This window comes from Ranitomeya imitator, chromosome 7 (genome assembly GCF_032444005.1).
Source record: "Ranitomeya imitator isolate aRanImi1 chromosome 7, aRanImi1.pri, whole genome shotgun sequence".
In the NCBI taxonomy this organism is placed as follows: Eukaryota; Metazoa; Chordata; class Amphibia; order Anura; family Dendrobatidae; genus Ranitomeya; species Ranitomeya imitator.
In genome coordinates, this window is record NC_091288.1 from 166,580,132 (window position 1) to 166,597,680 (window position 17,549).

At 40.8% G+C, this 17,549-nt stretch overlaps 1 protein-coding gene across 1 annotated transcript in view; it reads left to right on the plus strand.

The window, feature by feature from the left end:
• The first annotated feature begins 365 nt into the window (after positions 1-365).
• The window catches only part of LOC138645025 (lipopolysaccharide-induced tumor necrosis factor-alpha factor homolog), a 32,328-nt gene continuing 15,144 nt past the window's right edge, over positions 366-17,549 (plus strand). The window contains exon 1 of the mRNA XM_069734019.1: positions 366-488. The gene's annotated coding sequence lies outside the window, so the exon portion shown is untranslated. The remainder of the gene's footprint in view (positions 489-17,549) is intronic.

Sequence of the window (17,549 nt, forward strand, 5' to 3'; positions counted from 1 at the left end):
TACTACTCTGTCCAACTCTACATTGAAAAGTAAGCTGAGAGCAAAATAAATCATATTTGCACAAAAACATGGAATTTCGTAATGTCATATCATAAAAGCTATGGATTATACAAGAGGGTTTTCAATTCTTTTTTTTCCTAATTAAAGTCAATATGTGAAAACTCCAATATAACTGCAACCAGAAAGGCATCTGGTAAATATTGTGCTTTAGCAAAGTATGTTACCATTGTGTTTTATGCTTGTGAATGTAAAAGTCCCATTCACTACCCTGTCACATCTGAGCTCTGCAGTGAACTGTGGTCATATAACATGACAAATGTGAAGGGACTGTAATAAGTTGTGTAATACCCTGTCACTCTTTCCATTCTTTATTAAGTTATCTGATGAGTTGGTTAAACTTTGACTCGCCTCTCCTCGGCTTTATGGCAGCATAGGTTTGTTTCTTCAGATCACTGAGCAGACTGGATAGAGGATCAGGATATTTTCAGGTACGAGCATTTAATACTTATCCACTTGGAGCAATTGTCTTAAATTTAATTATTAAATGAAAACCATTAATAGTAGTAATTTATGACTATAAATGCGTGACTTTTGTTCTGGGAGTGGAGAGCTGCCGTCTACAATACAATATTTATGTGACCCCCAAAGAAGAACTATTGTAAAGCTAAAGCTACATAATATGATATATACTGTATGCCAAAAATATTCAGTCTGTTATAGTGCACTTGTCATGAACATATTTGTCCGGCTCAACAGTAGAACAGTTATTCACTAATCTGAGTTCTTGCCTACCCCAACTTTTTGTATCTTTAGTACGAGAGATGAGTGGATCAAGCAAAATTCAAATTCGATTTGCTGGGAAATTTGATTAGTAGAAAATGTATTCTCAAATTTAATGTTCCTTGCGTAGATGCCAAAAAAAGCAGAAAAAAAAACCTTATACTCACCTTACCGACTCTTCCACTTGTTACTATCTCAAATCTGGTTTTTTACTGCGTCTTTAGATCGTTGCCACTCGTGCTGAAATCCCTGGACCTCTCACTCTGGGTTGGGACTTCCGACCCTGAAGAGACCCCGGAGTGTTCTGTGCATGTGCTCGTCATGACACCATGCACAAAGTCATCTCGGGGGATTTTGGTGTGCGCAGTGGTGATGTGAAGATGCGGCGGTACCTGACAAGTAATGTGGAATGAGCATGAGGATTTTTTTTTAATTATATGGAGATATTATCTTTTATAGAATCTCATTAGTTAAGGAGAACATTTACTAGCGAGATCCAGATTTTTTGAGATTGTAAAATCTCTCCAGTTTTTCAAGATTAATATATATATATATATATATATATATATATACAGTTAGGTCCATATATATTTGGACAGAGACAACATTTTTCTAATTTTGGTTATAGACATTACCACAATGAATTTTAAACAAAACAATTCAGATGCAGTTGAAGTTCAGACTTTCAGCTTTCATTTAATTATATGGAGATATTATCTTTTATAGAATCTCATTAGTTAAGGAGAACATTTACTAGCGAGATCCAGATTTTTTGAGATTGTAAAATCTCTCCAGTTTTTCAAGATTAATATATATATATATATATATATATATATATATATATATATATATATATATATATATATACAGTTAGGTCCATATATATTTGGACAGAGACAACATTTTTCTAATTTTGGTTATAGACATTACCACAATGAATTTTAAACAAAACAATTCAGATGCAGTTGAAGTTCAGACTTTCAGCTTTCATTTGAGGGTATTCACATTAAAATCGGATGAAGGGTTTAGGAGTTTTAGCTCCTTAACATGTGCCACCCTGTTTTTAGAGGGACCAAAAGTAATTGGACAATTGACTCCAAGGCTATTTCATGGACAGATGTGGGCAATCCCTTCGTTATATCATTCTCAATTAAGCAGATAAAAGGCTTGGAGTTGACTTGATGTGTGGTGCTTGCACTTGGAAGGTTTTCCTGTGAAGTAAACATGCGGTCAAAGGAGCTCTCCATGCAGGTGAAACAAGCCATCCTTAAGCTGCGAAAACAGAAAAAACCCATCCGAAAAATTGCTACAATATTAGGAGTGGCAAAATCTACAGTTTGGTACATCCTGAGAAAGAAAGAAAGCACTGGTGAACTCATCAATGCAAAAAGACCTGGGCGCCCTCGGAAGACCACAGTGGTGGATGATCGCAGAATAATCTCTATGGTGAAGAGAAACCCCTTCACAACAGCCAACCAAGTTAACAACACTCTCCAGGAGGTAGGTGTATCAATATCCAAATCTACCATAAAGAGAAGACTGCATGAAAGTAAATACAGAGGGTTCACTGCACGGTGCAAGCAGCTCATAAGCATCAAGAATAAAAAGGCTAGACTGGACTTTGCTAAAAAACATCTAAAAAGCCAGCACAGTTCTGGAAGAACATTCTTTGGACAGATGAAACCAAGATCAACCTCTACCAGAATGATGGAAAGAGAAAAGTATGGTGAAGGCGTGCTACAGCTCATGATCCAAAGCATAAAACATCATCTGTAAAACCCGGCGGAGGCAGTGTGATGGCTTGGGCATGCATGGCTGCCAGTGGCACTGGGTCACTAGTGTTTATTGATGATGTGACACAGGACAGAAGCAGCCAAATTAATTCTGAGGTATTCAGAGCCATATTGTGTGCTCAGATCCAGCCAAATGCGGCAAAAGTGATTGGTCGTTGTTTCATACTACAGATGGACAAGGACGCAAAACATAAAGCCAAAGCAACCCAGGAGTTTATTAAAGCAAAGAAGTGGAATATTCTTGAATGGCCAGGTCAGTCACCTCATCTCAACCCAAATGAGCATGCATTTCACTTGTTAAAGACTAAACTTCAGACAGAAAGGCCCAAAACCAAACAGCAACTGAAAGCCACCAGAGTGAAGGCCTGGCAGAGCATCAAAAAGGAGGAATCACAGCGTCTGGTGATGTCCATGAGTTCAAGACTTCAGGCAGTCATTGCCAACAAAGGGTTTTCAACCAAGTACTAAAAATGAACATTTTATTTAAAATTATTGAATCTGTCCAATTACTTTTGGTCCCTTTAAAAACAGGGTGGCACATGTTAAGGAGCTACAACTCCTAAACCCTTCATCCAATTTTAATGTGGATACCCTCAAATGAAAGCTGAAAGTCTGAACCTCAACTGCATCTGAATTGTTTTGTTTAAAATTCATTGTGGTAATGTCTGTAACCAAAATTAGAAAAATGATGTCTCTGTCCAAATATATTTGGACCTAACTGTATATATGTATGTATGTATATATAGTACAGACCAAAAGTTTGGACACACCTTCTCATTTAAACTTTTTTCTGTATTTTCATAACTATGAAAATTGTACATTCACACTGAAGGCATCAAAACTATGAATTAACACATGTGGAATTATATACTTAACAAAAAAGTGTGAAACAACTGAAATTATGACTTATATTCTGGGTTCTTCAAAGTAGCCACCTTTTGCTTTGATGACTGCTTTGCACACTCTTGGCATTCTCTTGATGAGCTTCAAGAGGTAGTCACCGGGAATGGTTTTCACTTCACAGGTGTGCCCTGTCAGGTTTAATAAGTGGGATGTCTTGCCTAATAAATGGGGTTGGGACCATCAGTTGTGTTGTGCAGAAGTCTGGTGGAAACACAGCTGATAGTCCTACTGAATAGACTGTTAGAATTTGTATTATGGCAAGAAAAAGCAGCTAAGTAAAGAAAAATAAGTGGCCATCATTACTTTAAGAAATGGTCTTCCAACAATCTTGACGGAGTTCCCAGAGATACTTAGCACTTGTTGGCTCTTTTGCCTTCACTCTGCGGTCCAGCTCACCCCAAACCAACTCAATTGGGTTCAGGTCTGGTGAGTGTGGAGGCCAGGTCATCTGGCGTAGCACCCCATCACTCTCCTTCTTGGTCAAATAGCCCTTACACAGCCTGGAGGTGTGTTTGGGGTCATTGTCCTGTTGAAAAACAAATGATGGTCAAACTAAACGCAAACCGGAGGGAATAGCATGCCACTGCAAGATGTTGTGGTAATCATGCTGGTTCAGTATGCCTTCAATTTTGAATAAATCCCCAACAGTGTCACCAGCAAAGCACCCCCACACCATCACACCTCCTCCTCCATGCTTCACGGTGGGAACCAGGCATGTAGAGCCCATCCGTTCACTTTTTCTGCGTCACACAAAGACACGGTGGTTGAAACCAAAGATCTCAAATTTGGACTAATCAGACCAAAGCAAAGATTTCCACTGGTCTCATGTCCATTCCTTGTGTTCTTTAGCCCAAATAAGTCTCTTCTGCTTGTTGCCTGTCCTTAGCAGTGGTTTCCTAGCAGCTATTTTACCATAAAGGCCTGCTGCACAAAGTCTCCTCTTAACAGTTGTTGTAGAGATGTGTCTGCTGCTAGAACTCTGTGTGGCATTGACCTGGTTTCTAATCTGAGCTGCTGTTAACCTGCGATTTCTGAGGCTGGTGACTCGGATAAACTTATCCTCAGAAGCAGAGGTGACTCTTGGTCTTCTTTCCTGGGGCGGTCCTCATGTGAGCTTCTTTTTAGCGCTTGATGGTTTTTGCCACTGCACTTGGGGACACTTTCAAAGTTTTCCCAATTTTTTGGACTGACTGACCTTCATTTCTTAAAGTAATGATGGACACTCGTTTTTCTTTACTTAGCTGCTTTTTTCTTTCCATAGTACAAATTCTAACAGTCTATTCAGTAGGACTATTAGCTGTGTATCCACCGGACTTCTGCTCAACACAACTGATGGTCCCAACCCCATTTATAAGGCAAAAAATCCCACTTATTAAACCTGACAGGGCACACCTGTGAAGTGAAAACCATTCCCAGTGACTACCTCTTAAAGCTCATCAAGAGAATGCCAAGAGTGTGCAAAGCAGTCATCAAAGCAAAAGGTGGCTACTTTGAAGAAGCTAGAATATAAGACATATTTTCAATTGTTTCATACTTTTTTGCTAAGTATATAATTCCACACGTGTTAATTCATAGTTTTGATGCCTTCAGTGTGAATTTACAATTTTCATAGTCATGAAAATACAGAAAATTCTTTAAATGAGAAGGTGTGTCCAAACTTTTGGTCTGTACTATATATAATATGTTTGCTTTTGGAATGTCCCTGAAGGTGCTTATTGAAGCTTTTTTTCTACGCGTTGCTTTGCCACCTTTTGACTTGATATCATCAAGTTTGGATCGGTTTCCACAAAAATCTGCCTCAAAAAAGTCATGCCATTGAATAATAAATAAAACTTCCCAAAATCTTGTTGAATAAACAATAAAGTGGATTTTCCATTGAAATGAGTAGAACGTGTATTCAAAGAGTGTTTGAAATTTTTGTTGTTGTTGTTGTTTTAATAAATCCTAAGCAAACCTCAGTGTGAAGCTAGCTTTAACCCTTGTCAGGCTGCATAATTTTACAACCTTAACAGGCTGCATAGGTACAATTGTACCTTCACATATACCTCCACTGTGGGAAGACTTTACTTGGTTTCAGAAACTAAAGTTCATTCAGCTACAAATGTTATGCTGATATCTATTGTTCAGTGTTGTTACTGGTCACTTATGTTGCTGTCAATTAAGTTAATTCAAACTGGGAGTGGCTTCTACTTGTCTTCCTGCCTCCCTCCTCTCATTAGCCATTTTGCTGTTCATCTCATTGCTGTGAGCACACATTTCTAGGCTTGTGAAGTCTTCAATTTCTTGGAAACGAAGGTAGGAAAGTCTCACAGCATCTAACAGCCAGTTATACCTTTATTCTCATTATGTGGGGACAGAACAGTCAAATTGTCTTTCAGCCTGGACTTGGCTTACATATATTTTGTATGAAACTTATCACTATAGGTATAATTTTTATACGAAAAATGGATAATAATTAGTATCTACATATTGTTTTACGATGTTTTATTTATATTCAGCACAAAATACGAAGCCAAAATTCATCTAGCAAGTCATCATGAGTGATAGTAATGCTGGATCTAGTTTCCGCCATAATCCAAGAAAACGTGTTTGCAGGTTAGTATAATTTTGTGAAAAGCCAATAATGTAGTATTTCGGAAAATTATTTATTTTACATTTTTTCATATTTACAGATTTACGTCTGACGAAATAATGCGAATGCTAGAAGAATCTGATTCTGAGCATGAGGATGAACCATATGTTCCATCTGATGATGAAAACTATGTACCACAAGTGGATGTTACTGAAGAAGATTCAGACATTGAACAAGAAATGGTCATAGAGCATGAAAATGAATACGAATCAGACGAAAGTGTTGAGGATGATTCTGTGCCTCAAAGTGCAGGCGACATTTGGACTGCTAAGGATGAAACTCAATGGTGCAGTAATCCACTGCCAAATGCACAAACAAAATCTCGTAATGTCCTACGACAAAGAGGTGGCCCTGCAGCAATCAGCAACCTATATACAGCAAAAGAGCTATTCAAGTCCATCATGACTCCCGAGATGTGTGACATCATATTACGGGAAACGAATCGAAAGGCCAAGAGAGTTTGTGATGCTTACAACAATGAACTGGTACAACGTTTTCCTGATTCTTCCAAACGGCCACCACAAAAAACATTCAAGCAATTTACTGAAACTGAACTTCATGCATTTTTGGGCATACTGATTGCTGCTGGTGTGCACAGAGCCAACAAAGAGAATCTGGAGGAAATGTGGAATGTTGCTGCTCTGCCTCTTATACGTGCAGCCATGTCTCGTGACCGCTTCAAGATGATACTCAGATTTATCAGGTTTGACAACGAAAATACACGTGCAGAACGTGTGCAAACAGATAAAGCTGCACCAATACGGGATATCTGGACAATGCTGAACAGTAATCTGGAGAGAGCCTACAAGCCATATCATTGTATCACCGTCGACGAGCAATTATTTCCATTTAGAGGTCATACTAAATTTACCCAGTATATACCTTCAAAACCAGCTAAATATGGCATAAAGATTTTCTGGGCTTGTGACTCATCAAATGCCTACCCTTTACAAGGTCAGCTCTACACTGGGAAACCAACTGATGGTCCTCGACAAGTAAACATTGGAGAACGAACAGTATTGGACCTAGTGAGCTCGTATAAAGGCTCTGGAAGAAATGTCACCACCGATAACTTCTTTACAACCATGGAACTAGCTAAGGTATTGAACTCCTGGAACATGACACTAGTTGGTACAGTGAGAAAAAACAAAAGGTTCCTACCTAACAACATGCAGCCTGCCAAAGAAAAGCCTGTATACTCGACAAATTTTGCCTACAATCATGATGCAACAGTCTGTTCATATGTACCAAAGAAGAACAAATCAGTCGTGCTTCTATCATCTATGCACATGACGGGAGAAGTTGAAGAGACACTAGCAGCCAAGCCAGAGATAATAAAATACTACAACATAACAAAAGGTGGCGTTGATGTTATGGATAAAATGTTGGGAGAGTACACTGTGAAACGACGAACATCACGTTGGACTTTGGCATTTTTCTACAATATGATTGATGTCAGTGGGTTAGCATCCTACATCATCTACAGAGAACACAATCAAAGCTTCAGGGCAAAGGATCAACGAAGAAAGTTCCTGAAAGATCTCGCAAATCAGCTGTGTATGATTGCAATTGAAGATCGTAGTACAAACAAAATGATAATGAGAAACCATTTTCTTCGAGGTGCAGTAGAAATGGTGCTTGGACGATGCATTGTGGTAGCATCGCAGCCAGCAGCTGGCCCCAAAATACCTCATGGTAGTCGTGGACCCTCCCCTGTTGTTGGTAGTTGCTATGTCTGCAGAGACCTGAGGCGAAAACAACGCAAGACTAGAAAGTCTTGTGTGGTTTGTGTGAAACCCATTTGCGATGAACACTCTGTAGCAAAGCCAACATGCATTACTTGCAAAGAAAATCAATAAAAAAAAGTTTCTTACATTTTCTTTTATAATGTAAATGAACAGTTTTTTACTTGTTTATAATAGTTAAATAGCATTATCATTAAAAAAAAATTTATGCTTTTTCCCTTGCATTATCTTCATTCAAAATATATGAGGTACATTTGTACCTATGCAGCTTGTTATGGATGCAAAAAGATCTCGACCCCTTATCTCGGAAGCAGGTGGAGATATTTTATTGAAATTTGGCCAATATATTCTGGACCAAAAATGTAGAGATGTCACGAAATTTCAGCCCTCTACGTCTTTTCAAAAAAAAGTTATTGCAATTTTAAAACGGAATAGTTACAATTGTACCTATTCAGCCGGATAAGGGTTAAAGGAGTTGTCCACTACTAGGACAACCCTTTCTTAAACTAAATGTAGGAAAAAATAATAAATAAGCACTTACTCTCCCAAATGTTGTAATACCAATGCTCAATTAGCGCTGGTGTCACTGTCTCTGCCTTCGGACAAACTGAACATGAAAAGGAAGCCAGGGATCAACCGTAACCCGACTTCCTCTTCATGTTCAGTTTATCCAAAGGTGGAGACAGTGACGCCAGCGCTAATTGGGCACCGGGCAACAGGTGTGGATTCCTCTAGTGTTTTCACGCTCCTGTGGTTTTTTTTTTTCATTGAAATTGTATGTAATGCAATATTTTCTGTAAAAAATATGAAAACAATAAGTGAGTATAATACCACCATCTTGAAAACACATTAATATTAGGCAGCCTATGGTAGCACTGATGTGGAGTATGTTCTGATCAGCTTGTTTCCTAGTCGACTTCTATTCAGTACTGACTTGGGAAAAAAACGTAAGATAGCAAACATCTTGGTTTGGTTGAATTTCCAGGACAGTACATTAATGCCTATGCTTACTATGGTGTAAGCTCTATGTGGGCCTACTATGGTCAGCGAAGTTCTCTCTTTCTCTCTTTCCTTCACATGTAATTTCCAAACAATAGCAAGCCTTCCAATATTAGGATTCACACAAATGTATTCACTGCATATCAAATTTTGAGGGAAAAGCCAGCGAATTCGAGCTTCAAAAGATTTTCTCATCTCTGCTGATCAAACCTTCTCTTCTGTAACCTCTATTTGGGCACTGTTTGGAGCCTACCGTAAACATTAGATGACCAGCCAGTCACTCCAAATCAGTAGGTTTGGTCAACTTTTGTACTCAATGCTCTATCTCTATTAGTGTCACAAATCCCTCAGATATTTATGACTTTACCACCTTAAACTTCAAAAGAATGATTTGTGGAGTTGAGATATGTAGGTCACAGTGGATGGTCAACACTGTGCTCAATGACCCAAACTCTTGGGTGAAATTAGGCTACGTTCACATATGCGTTGTTGGGCGCAGCGTCGGCGACAGATACTGACGCATGCGTCATGCGCCCCTATGTTTAACATGGGGGGCGCATGGACATGCGCCGGTATGCGTTGTAATGCGTTTTACGATGCATGCGTCATTTTGACGCACAAGACAGGGTGCAGACAACGCTACTTTTAGTGTTTTCCCTGCTCCGAATTTCCTGATCTTTACTATCTTATGACAACGCATGCGTCACAAAATGCTGCGTTGTGTATATGCGTTGTTGGTTGCGTCGCCGACGCTGCGCCCAACAACGCAAATGTGAACGTAGCCTTACAGTGTTACAACAAATATTTGTTCCAGGATGACCATTGCAACGTCAGATCAAAAACTCAGGAAACTATTTATTTGCTCTGTGTCCTCGAAAGCATTATCCCAAAATACAACTCCAATTGCAAAAAAAGTTGGGACGCTGTGTAAAATATAAAGAAAACAAGAATGCAGAAATTTGGAAATGTCTTAGCCAAAGCATAGAACATATATGAGAAGGTGAACTTTAGACGTTTTTCCATTTCATTTAAGAGAATGAATTCATTTAGAAATTGATGGCTGCGACACATCTCAAAAAAAGTTGGGCCAGGGTTAAGAAACGGCTGGAAAAGTATGTGATACTAATGAAAAACAGCTGGAAGGTCAATTTTATGGTTGTGCGTGAAAAGAGCATGTTAGATATTAGAGCTCTAATTTATATAATTAACTCCTGATCTTCCCTTAAAAGATGATGAAATGATCATACATGTTGAATTTCATAGCTCATTCCTACAGTATGTTCTCCAATAAGATAAGCTGTTGCCAAAGGAGTTTGGCAGCTGCTTATACCTTTTACACTATTCAGAACATTTAAATGTGCAGCCAAGCCAAGAGAGCGTAAATATTGAGGGATCTCGGAGATAACACTGGGGGCAGAACCAGAGTTTTCCCGATGGCTATCTAATGTATATGGGTATCTTTAGCATTTTTTATGTTGATTATTAAAATTGTGACAGATGGTAATAAACCTTTGGAAATGGCCTGACAATGATAACGTTGTTATTGACAGATAGTTGTTGCCATAAAAGTCATGCGACTGGACTATATTTTTAGAAATATACCAAGAAGTCAAATGACGTCAGTGGTGTTCCTTGTTTCAGCGAAATTTGTCTTCAATATATTGCCTAACCTATTATATAATGTAAAGAGCTCTAACATAAGGCTGAGTTTGGGTGGTGATTCGCTAATTACTGGATGGAAACCAATATTAGATCAAGCCTTTTGCATTTAGAGTATCTGGTTTAAGGTACCGTCACACATAACGATATCGTTAACGATATCGTTGCTTTTTGTGAAGTAGCAACGATATCGTTAACAAAATCGTTATGCGTGACAGCGACCAACGATCAGGCCCCTGCTGGGAGATCGTTGGTCGCTGTGGAAAGTCCAGAACTTTATTTCGTCGCTGGATCTTCCGCAGACATCGCTGAATCAGCGTGTGTGACGCCGATTCAGCGATGTCTTCACTGGTAACCAGGGTAAACATTGGGTTACTAAGCGCAGGGCCGCACTTAGTAACCCGATGTTTACCCTGGTTACCATTGTAAATGTAAAAAAAACAAACAGTACATACTCACATTCCTGTGTCTGTCCCCCCGGCCTCAGCTTCCCGCACTGACTGTGAGCGCCGGCCAGCCGTGAAGCACAGCGATGACGTCACCGCTCTGCTTTACGGCCGGTCGGCGCTCACAGTCAGTGCAGGAAGCTGACGGCGCGGGACAGACACCGGAATGTAAGTATGTACAGTTTTTTTTTTTTACATTTACAATGGTAACCAGGGTAAACATCGGGTTCCTAAGCGCGACCCTGCGCTTAGTAACCCGATGTTTACCCTGGTTACTGGGGACTTCGGCATCGTTGGTCGCTGGAGAGCTGTCTGTGTGACAGCTCTCCAGCGACCACACAGCGACGAAACAACGACGCTGCAGCGATCGGCATCATTGCCTATATCGCTGCAGCGTCGCTTAATGTGACGGTACCTTTAGGGTATGTGGTGATGTACCATGGATGTGTCTTGCAGAATGTGCTACAGTGATAAAGGGAAAGGAAATTATCTAAAGCTGGTGTGGACGTAGCTGCATCAGCACAAATGTAGGGTTTTACACAGATTTCAAGAGAATAGACATTGAAGAATGTGAGTACAGTCTCGTGGAGAGGAGAGAAAATAGGATACAGATAAGGAGGAAAACACATGAAGAGAAATTGGGTATACGGTAGAGCAATGGCGGTAAGTGAGTCAACGAAGACAGCAGTACTTTGGGCAGTAGGTGCACATAGAGCTAACATCCAGCCTGCATTACTGGAAGAGACAGTCCCATAAATGCAAAATTTCAAACTTAGATCAGGCTACAAACAGATTGTCCCTGAAATGAATGAATGAAGATTACAGACTGAACTTAGGTGAAATGTTATTACATTTTGTTAAATTAAAATAATCACGAACATATGTAAAAAAAAAAAAAAATTCAGCTTCAATGTTGATGTCAAATTTATCTATTTGGTCCAAGCTAGCACAAAATCACTGCCACTTACTGTGTGGTCCTTGTATTTCGATTTTTTTGTAATTTTTTGGAAAAGCAATATGTTAAACATTTTGTGCAGTTTTTCACGTTGAAATACTTATTGTGGCTTAACACTATGTGCTTAAAGAGGATCTTTCATCAGATCTTTGATGTTGATCTGGACACGCGATGTACTAGTGGCTAAAGAGCACAACAAAACACTTTTCTAAAAAAAAGAAAATTCACTTCCACATTGCGGAAATATTAACAATCAAAGTATTTGGTACTTAACACTAGAAGTCCCAGAGACGGGTCATTTGACATTTCTACCTTTGAAACCCAGAGAAGGGTCAAATGACCTAAAGGATTTTATCTATAGCTTATCTTATCTCTATTCACTGTCTTTTGTTCTATAATTAAGGCCATTACTGTTGCACCACAGGAGGTTGTTTGCTGTTTTCCATCCAGTTTACCCATGTAGTTTCAAGTTTCAAGTTAGTTCTGTTCAGTTTATTGTATTTGATAATATAAAGACTATACATATTGTATTTAGTTTAGTATTATTTGTGCAAAAAAGCGCTGAAACAATTAATCATTTTTTATATATTTTAAAGAGAGAATTAGAAATTTTAGAGCAAGGTACAGCTGTGAGTAATGACCAGAAGCATTTGTGTCTAAGGCTATGTGCACACTTTGCGGATTCCACTGCGGATTTTTCCGCAGTGGAATTCCAAAATCCGCAGTGAAAACCCCTTGCGGTTTTACTGCGGATTTATCGCGTTTTTTACTGCGGTTTCTTCTGCAGGTTTTCATCTGCAGTTTCCTATTGGAGCAGGTGAAAATCCGCAGGAAAGAAGTGACATGCTGCGGAATGTAATCCGCAGCGTTTCCGCGCAGATTTTTCCGCAGCATGTGCACAGCGTTTTTTGTTTCCCATAAGTTTACATTGTACTGCAAACTCAGGGGAAACTGCTGCGGATCCACAGCGGTCAAAGGTACCGTTACATGTTACGATCTCGTCGACGATATAGTTAGAAATGTCACGTGATCACATCGTTTGTGCAATCAGTTTCACATCGTCCAAGAGGCGTCACATGCAACTATCTTGTTAACGATGTAAATTTTGGCTCCGCGTTAGCCTCATTGCAAACGTTTGCAGAACGATTTTTCACAATGGCAGGAATAGGAGAATTTAGACCAAAATCGTTCATCTCAGCGTTACACTGAACGATGCTGCACATCTTCTGACACATAATTGGACGAGGATCGTCAGATTTGAGATCCTGACCTTAAATCTGCGATCAGCGATCCAACGATGTGTTCGTCCGATATCTTCACGTTACACGCAACGATGTGAAAACGACATTGCATGAACGACGTGATCATGTGACGTTTTCAAACGATATCATCAACGAGATCGTAACGTGTAACTGTACCTTTAGGCCTCAATCACACTAGCGAAAAAAAAATTGCAGCATGTTCATTCTTGTGCAAATTTGGCGCGAAAAAAATTCCCACAAGAGGACTTAAATTTTAGTGTGAAAAATATACAAAAGAACAACTGTTATTTGTTTTGATGCTTTTAATTTTTTTTTAAAAACCAATAAGATTTTTTTTTCACTAAAGGGTTATTTCACACCAACATCAAACAAATAGTCACATTTTCAAGATGAGCAGTGTATAAGCGGCATGGCCAAACAAATGTGATAAAACAGTGAACAAGAAAACAATATAATCAAATTATACAACAGGGAGGGATGTTGGTGGAGGAGTGGGAAGAGGGGAGGGGGGAAAGGGTAAAGACAAATACATGGGGGTAGGGGAGTAAAGGAGCACGCATCAAAGGTTGCTTTTTATTTTTGTTATAAAAATGTTAAAAAAATACAAGGAATAAAACAATTCCACACATATTTTCCATAGGCTGCAGTGGGGGGCTGTGTGTGTGTGAGTGGCATGTCCTTGTGTGACTAGCATTTCAGCACTCACTCAGCAGTCTATCTGAACATGTCGGAACATACCTGGCACTGCCTGGGTATGTCCCTGGTACATTTGCCACACGTGTATTTGTAGCAGTCAACACATCTCTCAGTTGCACAATTGTTCGTGCATCGATGGTTTACCTGATACTTCACCCTTTTGCCAGGGCTGGGTGTGGAAGGAAGTTGCCAAAGGAGTTTCTCCTTGCGTGCCTTCTTTTCAGTCACATGACGGCCACCTAACTCTTTTGCAAGCTCAACCAGGAAGTCCACCCGTCTCTCCCGCACCCCAGTGCATGCCTGATAAAGTACATGAGCATTGAGTGCTGCCATGTCAATCATGTTGTAGAACACGGCGACTGGCCATCTCTGTGTTCCTGCATGCATGCTGTACTCCCGCACCATTTGGTCCATTACATCCACACCGCACTTTGTGTGGTTGTATTGTGTGACCGTGTTTGGCTTCCTTTTGTTGGTATCCTCAGTTTCAACCACGCTGTGCATGCTGCTGAGAATGTAGACGGCCTTCTTTCGTTTGGGTGCATACACTGTCAGTGTGGCACCAGTGGTTGAAAACACCTGAGTGGTGAATTCAGTGCGGTCCATCTGTCTAGCGGATTGAGGAATTTCCCGGCGACTCTTGTTGACTGTGCCGAGGATAGTTGTTTCCCGGCTAAGCAGTCGTTGTGCAAGTGACAATGATGTAAAGAAATTGTCCGTGGTTACAGTTCTGCGGTTTCGGGTCATAGTGGCAATGATCCTTGGGTTTCCCAGGTTTGCTGACCAGCTGTCACGTAGTGATGGAATCTTCGTCACCCCCCGCAAGATAATGACTGAAGTAAATGCCATTAGTTCCGGGAGACCCATGAACCAATCCACCTGCTCCGTGTGACGTGCATGTTGAGTAGTCCATTCTTCAATGCTACGAAGCATGTCAAGACTGATAAAACAGAGGAAGCTCGGAAGGCGACTCTTGACACTTCGTCTGGCCTTAGCACTTGGCTCTCCATCTGTAGGGTACGGTTCTATTGGGGTCAAATGGAGATGTTTCCCCACTTGTACTTCATGCCACACTGTGCTTTTTTTTGCGGTCTCTGTCGGCTCACTCGCCAACCGAGCTCTCTTTTTTGGTAGAGGAGGAGTCTCCTCATCTGCAAGATAAATAATTTCAAATAAGCATTTTGTTTTGGTTCAAAATAAAAAAGATAGTCAGGAAATAAAATAGGTAACTCACACTGCCTTTTTTGGCATCCTGTTCCGTCCGTTTTTGAAACAAGCAAGACAGGATCCCTTTTGGCCCCCGTGCACCGTGGGTGATGTCCGTGTGCTATCCGTGAATCCACAGATAGCGCTGTCTGCTGTCACCACATACTCACCTCCCTCCAGCGCCTCTTCTCCTCTCACTTCTGGTTCACTCTTGGGTTCAGTGAAGTGAATATTCATAGCCTAATGAGCGGCACCGGAAGTGAGAGGAACTGTCAGCGCTGGACTGAGGTGAATATGAAATTCTTTATTTTTAGGCTTTTCACTTTCCTCCGTTGTCCGTGCACACGGAAGTCACACGGATGACATCTGTGTGCATGGATGTTTTCGGCAAAAAGCGGTCCGTGCTTCCGCAAAACAACGGACATGTCTCTGTGTGGAGCAGACGGACACGCATGTGCTCCACACAGAGACACAGTTCGTGCGGAATGGGGCCATAGGGGAACATGTGTCCCGTATGTCCGTGCCTACGGCATGTGTCAGCACAGACCCCACATGTGCCGGTTGAAGGACTATGTCTTCTCCATCTGAGTCTGAAGGGTTTGTGTTGCTCAGAATCAGTTCCAATGTCTCTTCAATGGTGTGCCTTCTCTCCATTTTCTTTCCTGTGAACAAAATAGGTTTCTCCCCCACACTCAGGGAGAAACCAAAATAGGTTTTTCTTGTGAGCAGCAACCCCCACACTCAGGAATAGCTTGCATTATTCTGTTTACACACTCTTATCTTAGATAATCCCCCCTGCAGATTCCTCAGGCAAGAGCACATTTACAAATGAAAGGATGCTAATTAAGGTGTCACTATGGACTGAGGGTCATTTGACCCTCTCTCAGGACTTCAGGGGGGATCTTGAAATTCCCGGGACTTCTAGTGTTAAACAGTTAATTTATGTACATTATCAGAGAGATTTCACTGGAGGCGTGTACTTCTTCCTCTTTGTGATGCTGTCCAATCATAAGCTGGCAGCAACACACTGGGAAATGAAGAACACAGTCACACAAAAGCATTTTCAAACAGTCTGCTCTCCTCACTGCGGTGTGATGCCGTGCTGGAGCACCGCAGAGCTGAGTGGAATTAACTGATATCTTGCAGCTCTCATCTCTGGCAGTCTCATTACAAACCCTTCTTTATATCTCTTCTCTACAGTTGCCAGCTCTGCTGATCTAAGAAGGCATCCACATACAAGGGGGAAAAAGAACACGACCCTATAGCTTGGAACTGGCTCTATGTAAGACATAGTGACACAGCAGACCTTAGTGTGATTAACAACTTTTGTCTCCAGCAGTCAGTACGGGGGGGACGTGCAGTACAGCAGCGTTGACAGCACTTCCCTTGCCCTGGCAATGCTAATGTGCATTTGGTCCTGTCAATAAAGTTGAAAGAAGAAGTACTAGAAGTGTTCCTAATGAAACTCAACTTTTGTAGCACTACCCCTCCCCCACACAGACTCCTAGAGAGGAAAGCTGAATGCTGTCTGTCATACTCAGATCTGCTGTGCTCTAGCATGTCATCACTCTGCAGTAAGGCAAGGAAACTGTCTGTCAATGCTATAGTGAGGGTGTATTCTTTTTGCACTTGTATATACAGGTCCTTCTCAAAAAATTAGCATATAGTGTTAAATTTCATTATTTACCATAATGTAATGATTACAATTAAACGTTCATATATTATAGATTCATTATCCACCAACTGAAATTTGTCAGGTCCTTTATTGTTTTAATACTGATGATTTTGGCATACAACTCCTGATAACCCAAAAAACCTGTCTCAATAAATTAGCATATCAAGAAAAGGTTCTCTAAACGACCTATTACCCTAATCTTCTGAATCAACTAATTAACTCTAAACACATGCAAAAGATACCTGAGGCTTTTATAAACTCCCTGCCTGGTTCATTACTCAAAACCCCCATCATGGGTAAGACTAGCGACCTGACAGATGTCAAGAAGGCCATCATTGACACCCTCAAGCAAGAGGGTAAGACCCAGAAAGAAATTTCTCAACAAATAGGCTGTTCCCAGAGTGCTGTATCAAGGCACCTCAATGGTAAGTCTGTTGGAAGGAAACAATGTGGCAGAAAACGCTGTACAACGAGAAGAGGAGACCGGACCCTGAGGAAGATTGTGGAGAAGGACCGATTCCAGACCTTGGGGAACCTGAGGAAGCAGTGGACTGAGTCTGGTGTGGAAACATCCAGAGCCACCGTGCACAGGCGTGTGCAGGAAATGGGCTACAGGTGCCGCATTCCCCAGGTAAAGCCACTTTTGAACCATAAACAGCGGCAGAGGCGCCTGACCTGGGCTACAGAGAAGCAGCACTGGACTGTTGCTAAGTGGTCCCAAGTACTTTTTTCTGATGAAAGCAAATTTTGCATGTCATTCGGAAATCAAGGTGCCAGAGTCTGGAGGAAGACTGGGGA